Source organism: Apis cerana, linkage group LG2, assembly GCF_029169275.1.
Source record: "Apis cerana isolate GH-2021 linkage group LG2, AcerK_1.0, whole genome shotgun sequence".
NCBI lineage: Eukaryota > Metazoa > Arthropoda > Insecta > Hymenoptera > Apidae > Apis > Apis cerana.
The window spans coordinates 2,535,901-2,550,182 of NC_083853.1; the positions used below are offsets into that span (position 1 = coordinate 2,535,901).

A 14,282-nucleotide genomic window follows, 5' to 3' on the forward strand; every position below is an offset into this window, starting at 1 on the left:
ATTTCATCTATTAGAATTTTACGTTTTTTGTCTATAGATACAAAAGAGTGAAATTTGGAAGAAGTTAATAACAAATGTATAATGTTCAAATGAGTACATACCTATGCTATTATTGTATTCATCATTATCAAATTCGTGGAGAAAAACATGGTGAATATTTCATATCACTATATATATTTCCTCTTCCCGTTTTTTTACCACAAAAATATAATATTATTAATTACAGTTCTATTTCAAACTATCGTGCTTTAAATTTAAATTAATCTCGATATTTAATTCAATTCAAAATTCTCTTTCTTCAAATTATTAGTCCGATATGTTACGAAAAAACATGCATCTAGAAACGAAAAATAATAATACTTTTGAGAAGAAAAAAATGTAATATTTGATTCATTCATAAATTTGGTAAATTTGTAAATCGATTCAATTTTATTTTCAATAAGATTATAAAAATAAAAAATGAATATATACAATATACAAAACGAAGTTCATTCTAATCAAATAGTTTTATAATACAATGAGTTCGCTTAATTACTTTTTGCTAGACATAACAGCATTTAAAACTCTTTTACACTTAAAATAAATAACTCTGTGTTCATCATAAATTTAAAATTTCTTCTACATAATTTTCAGTTAATTTATTAATCGAAAAATATCGAATAATATCTTAATTTTATTTTCGAATATTGAAAAGAATTTTCAATTCTGTTCACTAATTAAACAAATATATGATAAATATATGATAATTAAACAAACATATTTTTAGAAAAATAATTTCATGAAAAAAAAAACATAAAAAGCTTCAAAATACTTTTTTTTTGTGTATAAAATTATCTTTAAGATCATTGAAGATATGAAATTTCTTACAAATTCGAAACGGAAGATATGAATCATAAATACATTAAAAATTACTATGAGATTTTAGAATTTTTCTTTTTTTCTTTTTATACTTTTTTATTACTCTTTTATTGTTTTTCTTACATACTCGGTTATCTTATCAAACAAGATAAAAATTACCGATCGTACGAGCATTTTTGCAGAAAAATTCGACTGCGCAATTTAGATACGGATATGTATCATGAATACAAAGCTTATTACTTTTTCGATAAAAGTTTTCATCGGAGCATAAAAGGAGAACATTAACTATCGACGAATTAAATTCAATCGAGCGGTGATTTAGCTGTAATACATATAATTTTCTAGAGAAACTCATGCGTGTATATCATTATTATCTGAAGAAAAAAGATTTATCGATACATTGTTATATTGATTTATTATCCGGTCAATGAAAATCACCAATTCGAATATTCAATTTTACATGGAATCATTTCCCATGCAACAAACAATCCATTAAGCTATATGCTTCAGGTAATATTACACATATTAATTAACTTTCTTCGAACGAATAATCTACATCAAAAATTTGTTCTTTTCACTTTTATAACTTCACTCATTCTCCATCACTCTTTAGAAGGGCACACAAAACAAACAAAATATATATGTATTCATCTTAATTGATAATTTACAATAATAGTTGGCATAGTGATTTGAAAATTATAATTATATCACGTATGTATACAAATGATTAAATTTTTAATGAAAAATTATATAGCAAGTTAAATTAATATCCAATACAATAAATTTTTCTGATATAATATATCAAGAAAAAATACAAACTTTGGTAGAAAATATTTAATCAATCTTAAAATATATCTTTCGATACTTGTCATTTGTCTCTGCATACAGATTTCGATTAAATTTTTCGTATATAACTGATATAAGTTTACAATACGTATTGTTTGATTTTTCATTACAGTTTAAAATAAGAAAATTGTAGAAACTTATTTCTTTGTGTTTTCGATCATAATTATAATTTTTTCAAAAAATTTTTTACGCGTCATCTAGTAATCTTTTTCGAAAAAAATTATTTTGTTTAATTCAATTTTAAAATTTAAAAATTATTCCATTTTGAAGGAGCATCGAATACTTTTCAACCAGAAGTTGTATTATTTCGATTAATTAATTTTATCTTATACGATATTATAAAATAAGAATCACATATTTCAATTTTATATTTACATAAAAATAACAATATAAAAACAGTACAAAATAATAATAAATTAACATATCAGAAATCGAAATATATGATTCACTAAAAAATTCTCAAAATTTTTTACATACACGCAATTCTTTATCTTCACAATTTATTCAATAATTACAAAATATTATGTACCTAAAACATAAGACGAAAAATTAAAATATACAAAATATTTTAAAAAATAAAAAATTTCATTTCTTAGCGCGTATCTCATTATCAATGTTTATTTTAGAAACAATATATGTGTGTTTTCTTAAATTTCGTTGATAAATCTCAACTTTATGCATTAAATTCTTGTAGAATCGAAGATCATTGAAAAGAAATAATACAAGAAATAATAAACATTGCTTCGAAGCCATATTAATCCATTAACGAATTTTTGTGGTTCAAAAAATATTGAAATCAAACAGATTCACATAGATTCACATAGATAATGAGCGAAATATTGAAATATTGAGCGAATTTTCATGACTTTATTTGTTAATCATGGAAAATAGAAACGAAGAACGTTTGAAGATCGAAATTCGTTCAAATTTCAACTATTGATAATCGTCGAAAAAAAATATTTAAAAAAGAAAATTGTTCGAGTTTCAATTTTCCTACAGTCACAGGCTTTACAAAATCGCAATACGTTACTGTGCGCCTATCGAAAACTCATTGCAAGTTTGTTGACAAACTAGCACGTGTTCAACAAAAAATGTATATAATATAAATTTACTTTTTTCTTTTTTTTTCTTTTTTTTTCTTTATTTTTGATATATCTTATTTATAGTAACGTTTATAATAAATATTAGACTTCAACGAGAAGACGCAGTATCAAGATAATTACAAATTCTAACATTCTAAATGTTGTTTGGATATTTCTAACCTCATACAATCATCGATATGAACATAATATTTTGTATATTGCACAAATATCATTTAGATATTATATAAATAGTAAAAAAATTATATAGATTTGTAAGTTCTATGATACATTTATTAATTTGAAATAAAATTTTGATGACAATGAATTTGAAATATAATTTTAGAAACACAACATAATTAATTTTCTTCATTCATAAATAATTTGTGAATTTTTAAATTATCATTATCATTCTAATTATTCAATGAGTTACAAATATATTTCTAATCGTTATTTTTAAATTTTACTATGTAAAGATCGTGTCAAATAAATAAAAATCTACTTTTATTTATAATTTATAATATTGAGATTTCACTAAACATAATTTTTATGTTATATAATTTTATGTTTATATGATTTGTCGATCGTATTTTTCAAACGTGTGCATGCGTATAATACGATATTTAAAAGCTTAAATTTCATCACGTGAATATTTCATTGCGATATATGAAATGAAACGAAATAGGTTAGAGTAAGTAAAATCACGATTAAAAATATCAAAGAAGAGAATCATCGTTATCGTTCACGTATACGCAATGTTACTTTCAATAATTTTTTTCATTACTTCTCTTTAAAAATGAAACTATGAAGTAACAAAAAAAAAAAAAAGAAAAAGAAAAACTGGACAATTGGATTAATTTGTTACCTCAAATGCTGATTCCGCTCAGGGCGGACACTTGACTTATCTCTTTTTCATGTTTCTCGTGAACATTTCACCTTAAGAATAATATATCACAATCCATTTTCACACGATGATAATAAGAAAAAAGATACACAAATAGCACTGGATCTTCCGGCAATAAATCGAAGATCATTGAGTTGGAAGTTTGTAATTCCATCAGTTGACACGATTCCGACGAGTTTTTCTTCTCCACTTTGTCACCTTTTTCGTACGAAGAAAGTAGAATGATCTCCATTATAGAGAACACTAAGCATGATAGATGTAACTTACACTGATAACTGATCGGAGAAAACGTACGTGTATAATCTTTGAGTGCGTATATCATTGGCGGGAAAATCAAACACAGCCGGCGAACCGCGTGGTAGTAGCTACTATGCGCGGTTACGTATATATATGTACATCAGAGGAAGAGGAGTCTCCTATGAGGAGTTTAGAAGAGGAAAGGAAAGAGAGAGAGAGAGAGAGAGACAAACAGAAAGCGCGCGCGAGATAGGATAAGAGAGCGTGGCGCCCCTAAACGATCAGCTGATTCCTCACTGTCACCTATCGTCTTCTCAGTAAAAGCACAAACATGTTCGTCGGTATAGATGTTCACCTTCTTTGCGCGGGACACCCGCGTGTATATATATATATATATATATGTATATATACATATATATATATATATATATGTATATATACATACATCACTCGATTAGTCACTGTTGCTCGATACTCTTTCGCGAAATATAATTACTCAATTCACCATGAATACGATCACTCGATATCGATAGCGATCTCTTAACAATTGGAAACGAACTTTCCTTTCAGCTGAAGAGGGAAAAAAAACAAGAAACAAGAAAAAAAAAGAAACAAAATTAAACGGAAAAATCGAGCGTCACTAAATAAATGTTAAGAGAAAACTGACCGTATCGTGTGGGTTGCGTGTGCGGCACAGCGGCGTCGGCGACGGCCGGTGAGTGAATGCGCCGTGACGTTAGGCGCCCCTCCTAAGATCCCCGCCCCTCTCACTCCTTAAACTCCTCTCCCTCCCACATGACAACGTTGTCTCTCTTTTCCTACACGATACACGCTGCCGCTCACTTCCTCGCGCACTAACTAACCAACCTCCCTCTCTCTTACCGGCCGCCTCTCCCCCTTTCTTCCATCAACCCCCTTCTTCCCGGCATGCTTTCTCCTCTTCGTCACTTTACCGCCCCGCGCGCAAACCTACTACCACACCTCTCACCACCCCTGGCGTGTGTCCTGCCGCTCCAACCAACATTCGCGGACCGCCAACTACCCCTTTCCTTCCTTTCTACTTCGGGCAAATCTACTGTTCCACGCGAGACGCGCTCCTTCTTGTTGCCTTAACTCGCGCGTTTCCTCCTCTTTCCCGCCTCTTCTCCCCCTCCCTCTCTCTTTCGCCCTTGCCTATCGTTTTGCTTTCGGGTATGTTCCCCTTTCGTTGAAGGTAGCACGAATCTACGCGCTCATCCGATAGAAACCGATAAGAAACGTTCGACATGCACACGAGGGATTCCCACCAGGGACGATCGGACCCCGGTATTCCGGTATGTATCTCTCCTCTTTTTAACCCCCCCTCCCTGCCATCTTCTTTGAAAATGCCTGAGAGTATATATATCTATATTTTATAGTTCTTGACAATCGTTGCAGCAGATTCGAATCATTGATTCAATGATTCGAATTTTTTGGAGGATGTAAACATTGCGGTTGGGTCATTTTCGACTCGTTTGATTAGAAAAGCCGGTAATAATGATAATTAGATAATAAAAATTACGAGTTTGAATATATCGATACGAGATCTCTTCACTAGTGAATTAATCATTTGTTTAGATTATTCGAATTATTTACATTTAAAATATCTAAGGAGAAACGGATGCAAGAAAATTATTGAATGAAGAAAGATGGAGATAAATGATATTCGTGACTCGAAAAATTTGAAATTGGGAAAAATTATGATCGTAGATCTGGGACGAATAAATACTAAGCAAGTGTAGTAAAGATTTGGAGAGCGATGAAAAGCGAGCGACGAGGAGTCAAGGCCGCCGACGGAGGTGGCACCAAGGGGGTGAATTCCAAGTTCAGGACCTTTCGAAGGATCCTTGCTCGCAACGGGACACCATAGGGAGGTAAGAACTGTGTAGATAGTTTCCCTCTTCCACCTATACATTGGTGCAGCCTCCCTCATGCCTCCGTGTCCGTGTGCGTTTATATAGTGCCGCCAAATGCTCTTACGTCTTGTCGATTTTGTCGACGCGATAAACTGTGAACTTCTCTTTCCTTCTTCCGTAAATCTTTTTCTTAACTAGATTCGAGGGGATGGGGCGAACGTTATTTAACAATTCGGCTATCCGTGAATATCAGATTTTTCGAGGCAAGTTTTTCTTTTAGAAGTATAGAAATATAAGAAACGAAAAAAAGAGAGAAAAGTTTTATGTTTAAAATTCGATTAATAATCTCGTTTCTAATTGAAATATTGTATGTTTCAAAGAAAATTAGAAAATTAGCAAGAAAATTATACATTATTATTAAGTACATCATACAATATTTGTTGTTTTTAGGATAAATTGTGATCCTATCAATCTTGATTGAAATGTCTGTATAACAAACATTGTCAACAATTAATACGAACAAATATTGTTATTGTATTGTTTGTTGTATTTTTTATGTTCTTTCAAGGAAAGAGAAAACGTAAAGAATGCAACTTTCTCGAATCTGTCCAATATAGTTTCAACAATCAAAAAGTTTTTATGAAAGATTGATGGTAAAATTGAAACGAAAAATCATGTGTATATAATATTAATTATTACGATTCTTTTACATCATTTTTCAATTAAAATTAATTATCTAAAAATTTCTATAACCGAATATATATGTATATATATATATTATCGTAAATTTTCAAGCATATTGAAACTTTTGGAAACTGAAATGAAAATCATGCAATATTACCATTTACATTAACAAAATACAAACTTATAAGTTTGTACCAGTTTATATTATCTCAAATTTTGTAGAATCGCGTATCACAAACGTGGGTCAATTTTAATGCCACGCGAATTTCAATTATCACAGAAAGAGCTTTCACAAAGACTTTTCCTTATTTTCCAGAAAAAGCACAGACTTTTTCTATCTTTTTTTCTCTGGGTAGAAACGAAATATGTTTTCGCAAGATTTTAGAAATCGTCACATTTCAACAAAAAAGGATAGACACGGTCACGTAAGGATCGATATAAAATAAGAAAAAGACAAAAAAAAAAAGAAAAAAAAAAATATCCCTTCCTACTTACCTGTAAAAACGAATAACTTGGCAGGTACTTCTGTATCGTATACACGTTCCGTTCACGTAAATAATTGTTTAATCCCAGTTTAAAAATTGCGTCGTTCAATACAAATCACCATCGTTCGTTTTTCTCGTACATGCAATCCAAGGGACAAGAACAATTGACGTAATGCAACTCATAATGCGATATGTCCACTATCATTATCATCACCACTATCATAATCTCTCCTCGTATTTACGCACTTTAAAAAAAAAAAAAAAATACCACCAGTCACTCCTCCTCTCGACAACTCCCCCCCCTATGCAATATGTAAATCACATCGTCCTCTTCGTTGAAAAACGTGAAACTTGACAGATGTTATACGAGGAGCGCGTATCACGAGAAACGGTCCACGTCCCGTGACGATGGGATGATCCACATTCGTCCCGACACATACGACGACGCGTTGACCAAGAGGATGGCCGATGATCGTGATTTATCATTGACCGGGTGATGTTGGTGTTTCGCCTCTTCTTCTTTTTCCTCCTCTTTTTCCCCCTTTTTTCTTCTTCCTCTTTCCTTCCTTTCTTTTTCTCTTCCGGACAGTCGTCCGTGTGTCGTGGACGCGCGTGGTCGATGCACGCGTGGAATTCCGCAGGTGGTGGACGCGGCGCGTCGTCGACTGTCGACCTCGGTGCGCCTCGGATGTGTGATTGTGCAAAAGTGGGCAGGTGTGCGCGCGTAGATGCACACACAGGTGTGCGGTCGAGTGGCGGCGGGCGGCCTGGCTCTTAGAGCAGTCGCGTTGTGACTGCCTCTTCGGACTTGCCACTGAAAGTGGAGAATGAGGCGAAGAGTCCCACCTCCTTGTGCCACCTCCAACCGGGTGGGTACCAGCCCATCGGACCCTCCTTCTCCTCTCTTGTCCTGTTCAACCTTTTGCTTCTCCACCGCACGCCGTCCTTCCGTCGAACGCGTTTCGCCGATTCCTATATATATATATATATATATATGTGCACGTAAAATAGTATACATACACGAGAACAGAACACCTTACCTCTCACGTGCCTATATTCTCTCTCGAACGAAAGCCACGCTTCGAGTGTTTGCCGATTAGCGCGCACGCTACCACGCTTACTCACGCTCAACCAAATTTCCTTCTACTACCTGGCTGAGGAAAGGAGGGATGGAGGGGAGCAATAGTTTCACTACCTAGTACTAGCCGAGTGCAGAAATTCGGCGCCCTAAATATTATTGCCTTCCAGGGAGGTGTAGTACACCTGCTTCACGACAATCTGCTGCTCCCATCCTATTCTTATGTACCCGGTTCGCATTTCCTTCGTTCAACTGACCAACATCATCCTTTGCACGAGGGCAGTATGAAAAGGATTTGTAATCGAGGCTCCATCTCTGTCCTTAGGATTTTGTCCCTTCTCTCGCTCTTCGTTTCGTTCAATTGTTCCTCGGATACGACAGGTTGTTTCGGTGAAGATTCTTCACGGATGGATGATGTGCTTCGAGACAATTCTTCGAGAGAAGTGTGTGTGTGTTAGGTGTGTATGTAAGATGTATGTATAAAATGTGTGTGTAAAGTATGTGTGTAAGGTGTTAGCCTCGGTGTTTGTTCTTTGTTTTTCGAACCGATCGTTGTTGAGTGTAACGAGCGAGGAATTTTAACATTTTCGTTATTATTGGAATTGATTTTTGGAAAATTAAATATTAATAATGTTAAAGTAAAGTATCTTTCGAGAAGTAGACGTTAGTAATCTTGGATTATACTTTACTTCTTTAGTTTTATTAGATGCGTTTAAAATTAATTAATGTTTTCATGTAATAATTAATTTTTTTTTAAGATCTGAGGAAATGTGAATATAATTATTGAAAATGAACATAATAATTATAAAATATAATTCTAAATTATTAATTAAAAATAAGATATAATTTAAATATAAAATGTGTTGTAAAATATTTTAAAAGCATATTAATATTTCGTTTCGATTAAATTATATTCCAGAGTCGTAAAAAGCATGACATATTCAACAATAAAATAATATGGAGTTTCCTGAATATTGATATATTATTGTCATTTTGCTTTAATTCTAGTACAGGTCATACAATAATAATCCAAACAATTATACCAGATTCAGTTAAGAAGAAGAAGGTTGTTATATTATCTTCAGTAAGCGGTATTAGGAGTTGATCCTCCTGTTTTCGTATGCTTATAAACAATTTCGTATGCTTGATAAACAAAATATATGGCACTTTAAAAATTATAGATACTTAATATTGCAGTTATTTTAAATAGTATTATATATAAATAAAAACCTTTCACTTTCAAATAACATCTTTATAAATTTAAATATATAAAAATATAAATAATAGGAATCAAAAGAGATTTATATAATTAAACTTAAAAATAATCATATCTTTTTTAATAAAAAAATATTTCAATTTAACAAGCTTTTCTAACTATGTATTGTTGCTGATAACATATAACATTGATTCTAAAATTTTCACTTAAAAATGTGTTGCATATATTATTCTGCTAAATTTTCCTCATATGTTTGTTCGATGTTGTCAGATCGTGTTCATCAAACTAAAGATTTCATATTTTTATTAATAATAATAATAATTTTTTAATAATTTTAATTATTATTCTAGAAAATTGAAATTGTATTTTTTTGTTTGAATTGAAAATTTCTCATATAATATTTCTTTCATTTATAAAAATATTAGTTAAAAATAAATGATTTTTATTTATATATATAACATAGTTTATGTAGTAAACATAGTTACAATAACTATAATAATTGTATGTATAATTAAATCCTTATATATATATATTACCAGTAATTTTCAAGGACTCATAATAGACGTCTAAGTATATTTATAATAATGAAAAAAGAAACAAATAAATTTCTATTGTTATTAATATAACATACAATGTTAATATACGATGAAATATATTAAACGTATTTGGTATTTTAATTAAATAAATATTATATTTCTCATAATGACTAAATTAGAAGTAAATATATAAGCGATATGTAAAATGCATTTTCATTTCACAAATTTAGAAATATAGTAGATATATTTTTAATTTTATATCGTAAACACAAACTTTCAATTCTTTATCTTTATCAAAATTCTTTATCAAAATTCGATCGAAATTTCTCATATTTTTACGATCAATAAAATATCAAATAATGATCAATAATTATCATAATTTATTTTTATTATAATAATGAAATAATTTGAATGCGAGTTAAATCAAATTCGAAAAGTATCGAATATATACATACATATTTATTTCAATAGAAATTTATTAGTATTAAGTTTAAAATTATTAATTATTTCATTCATTAAATATTTTCATTATAAAATTATGTTTCTAAAAATTTAAGTAATTCCTTTTTTTTTTTTCACTAAAAATAACTTTCAATCCTAACATTACAATACGTAAAAAATTGTAAAATATTTAATTGTTTGATTTTTTTATGATTAAATAATACTTTTATTATTTTCTTGTCGTATTTTATTATTATATTATAAATTTTGTGTTAAGATAAAGAAACCATGATAAAATATATAAGACAATATTTCTTAAGCGATCTCAATCCGACGGTATTTAATAATTCAGTTTCAATGTGAATTATTAAGAAAAGAAAGTAATAAATTATGAAATTAGGATAATTAACAATTTTATTTAATTTTATTTTATTTAAGAATATACATATTTGCATCAGTTGTCCGTCTCGCTTTACACGAAGCGTTCAAATCACAAAATTCATGGGAACGATTTTCTATATCTAATTATAGATTATATCTTATTATAGATTATATTTTTTTCACAATTCTTTTTATTAAAAAATTATATATCGTAAACCGAATTTATCGTAAAATATAAGAACAATTTATAAGAACAATGTAAGAATATATTTAATGTTCTCTTAGATAGATAGATCATGTCCATTTTAAGAAATTTTTTAATTGAATATATTTTTTTGAGAAAAAAGACCAATAGAGATTAAATATTTATTTATTTTTATAATTATAATTAAATATTTTATTTTTCTGTATTAAAATACATATGAGATCTGTAAAATACAATACTTCTTACATATCTTATTCTTTCAATGATTCTTAAAAAATTCCAAGTTCGCTCAGACACTATTGACTAAACATTAATTCGTCTTTAATTTAACATTAATGATTACTTAAAATATCATAGTTATTTAGCTTGTTAAATGTTTATATTTATATGAAATTATTTCGTAAAAAAATAATGAAGAATATTTTAACAAGTATGAGAAGCAGAATAATTTACATATGCTCAATGTGTAATTTCTTATGTATCTATAATTCACTTGAAATTGAAAGATATTGGATTCGGTTTAATATGGAAACCTTTTAACATGAAAGTCGAACATTTCTTGATTTTGATCCAACCAATTTAGACATTAAATAAATTATATAACCGATCAAAACTTTCATGATCAAGAAAATTTAATAATTCTACTAAGAAAATTTATACAATATTGACAAATTTTTTAACATTTTGTTACATAATATTTACATAAATTATAATGTTTACATATTTTATTTCTTTATTTAATTAACAAAAATTATTGTTCTTTCTTTATAATAAATGTTAATTAATTATGATTACGAAATAATATTGGTATATGATACGAAAAACATTAAGGGCTAGAGATATATTAATCTTCGATTATATTTAAATATGTTTTTTTATGTTAAGTTACATTTAATTATATTTCCTTTTTAGTTTTAAATTTATTTTTAAATTAATTTATCAATACAGAATAAAAACGCAAAATGATTAATTATTGTGATCTAAACTTTTATTTATTTATTCACATTTTAGCTAAAAATCTACATTCCAGTTTGAATCACTATCATCTATCATCATTATTATTAATTTAACATCTTTTTTTCGAGATAATGAATATCGTATCAAAAATCTTTTGTACGAACATGTTATATATATATATATATATATATATATATATATATATATATATATATATATATATATACGATATATTTTGAAAAAATATTGAATTAATTTAAATATGCGTATTGAATTCGCTTCTGTAAATAAATTAATATTGAAATTATAATATCATTATAATTACGATTTTATTATAGAAATAAGTTTTATTAAGCATGATATCTTTCATAAATTTTGAAAATTTTATAAATATCTTATATTATTAATATTACCCGGAAAATAAATTTGGAAAAGAATAAAGCACTCAATGCTATAGCATTTCTAAAAATTATTATATGTCTTATTTAGATTTATGTACATATTTATCAATTAGAAATATTAAAATACATTTAATTGTATACAGCAATACGCAACAACATATTAAAATTTTTTATTTTGGAGCTGAAAATATACATATTAAAAAGATGATAAATAATACGTTTAAATGAGTTCTTATGTACAATCAAGTTTTCATGTAGTGTACAAATAAAAGAATCCGGATAAGAAATAGATATTTGGATTCAAAGAATATTTCATTTTATGATATATGACATTCATTTTCTTTGTAAGATTTTAAATGTTACATAAATCAGACACATGAAAACGATAAAATTATAATGTATTTAAATATATATAATATAATGTAATAATAATAATATAATGTATTTAAATATAGAATAAAAACAAATAAAATAAAATAATTTCTTTTATATTTTTAATGCAATTTTAAATATTTTTTATAATATGTTTATATAAATTATATTCTTTGTTATACGATTTATGTACACTTGAGAAGAGAAATGAAGCTTTTTTATATTATTGATTGATATTGATTAATCAATATTCATTTAAAAAAATAAATATCTCATTTAATTCTATCAACTAGTCGGAGAAATAATTTAACTTTTTTCTGAAGAAAAACTATCAGAATTTATATTTTACTTGTCCGTTTATACATTCAGTTCATCAATCACTTAGATCAAGTTTTCAAATTTTAAATATCATTTGATCTAATTTTTCCTTATTTCTATAATTCACATATTTATGTAAATATTTAACTGAACATGTAGATATTTATGCAAAAAATAAGTATCTATATATTATATATAAAATAAATTTCTTCAAATTTTCTACACAGAAATATACAAATTCCCAACAAATTGATTAAAAATTATTGCATTATCAGATTAGAGAAAAATACACCATCATCACATTTCCTCACCTTATCAGAAGAACAGAAATACATCCTTCGAGAAGCAAAGAAATCCAAAATATTCGTAATAAATCGTCCACTTTGGAATAATAAAAACAAAACTTTAACCCCCGAAAACTTCGATCGCAAAGCACAGAGGTCATCGAACCTGTTCTCCACAAATTAATTAGTACCGCATTAATAATCGCACTAATTGAAAAACTCGAGAAAAAAGATCTAGTCGATACGCAAGTTTGAAACCTCGTATAGGTATAAAAAAAAACAAAAAACAAAAAAAAATATATAGGTATAGGTGATTATTCCTTGCAAAGGGGGGCACCGAGCTAAGGTGGGGCAACACTCGAAGAAGAAGGAGGAAGGGGCGCTCGAGGTAGTCGGAGGAAGTACCTACTTCCCGTACCCATCCACTCGTCCTTGTGTCCCTGTTTAAGGGTCTCGCCAGTGCAGCCTGGTACCACTACACCCTCCCCCTCCCTCTCCCACCGGCTACCCCGCGAGCCAAGCTCAGTCACCCCCTGCCAGCACCGTCACTACCGCCGCCCCGTCCTTCCAAACCTCCTTAGTCAACCCCCGTGCCACCCCATCACTACCCGCGAGGAAACGGCCTCCAGTGGTTCTCAGCCGCGTTGGTTGCCTCGTACACGCTTATATACGTGTACAGATATATACACAGCAGCGGCGAGGTTGGTGGGGCGGGTGGTGCCGAGCACGCGTCACGAGGCGCTAGAAAAGCGAAGGTGGCCACGGATGTATTTTTTAATTATTGATTTTAATGACGAGGGGAGCCGCTGCCAACGCCATCTTGGATGCTGGGCGGAGTAAGAAGCGTCTCCCCCCTCCGTCCCTCTTTCTGCCGGGCCTCCGGTACAATCTTTCCGTCTTTCTTCCAACCACGCTTTCTCTCGTCGTCCGTCCACCGCTTCTTCTAACGAGGGGGGGACTACGACTCTTCCCTCTTTCGCTTCTTTCCTTCCTCGCTCTGCACGCGTTCGCTCGCGCGCCTCCACCCCCTTCCTTCTGTCTTTTCATCCTTTCTCGTCCACTCGTCCCATCCTTGTCCCGCTCCCTCCGCGTCTCTTTCTCTCTCTCTCTCTCTCTTTCTCTCTCT

At 30.1% G+C, this 14,282-nt stretch overlaps 1 protein-coding gene and 1 long non-coding RNA gene across 5 annotated transcripts in view; one reads left to right on the top strand and one right to left on the bottom strand.

Annotated features, from left to right (window-relative positions):
• The window catches only part of LOC108004516 (protein jim lovell), a 31,856-nt gene extending 24,526 nt beyond the window's left edge, over nt 1-7,330 (bottom strand). Inside the window, exon 1 of one of the 4 annotated variants that reach the window (XM_062072132.1) lies at nt 6,978-7,330. The gene's annotated coding sequence lies outside the window, so the exon portion shown is untranslated. Of the gene's footprint in view, nt 1-101; nt 248-3,648; nt 4,381-4,591; nt 4,714-6,977 lie in introns of those variants that run through there. The other 3 variants (XM_017067481.3, XM_017067480.3, XM_062072133.1) reach the window with 3 other exon arrangements.
• On the top strand, nt 5,043-9,223 carry LOC108004500 (uncharacterized). The gene is made up of 4 exons (XR_009828994.1): nt 5,043-5,237; nt 5,322-5,433; nt 5,521-5,816; nt 7,326-9,223. It is a non-coding gene; the product is annotated as an uncharacterized LOC108004500 (long non-coding RNA).
• Nucleotides 9,224-14,282: the final 5,059 nt, after the last annotated feature.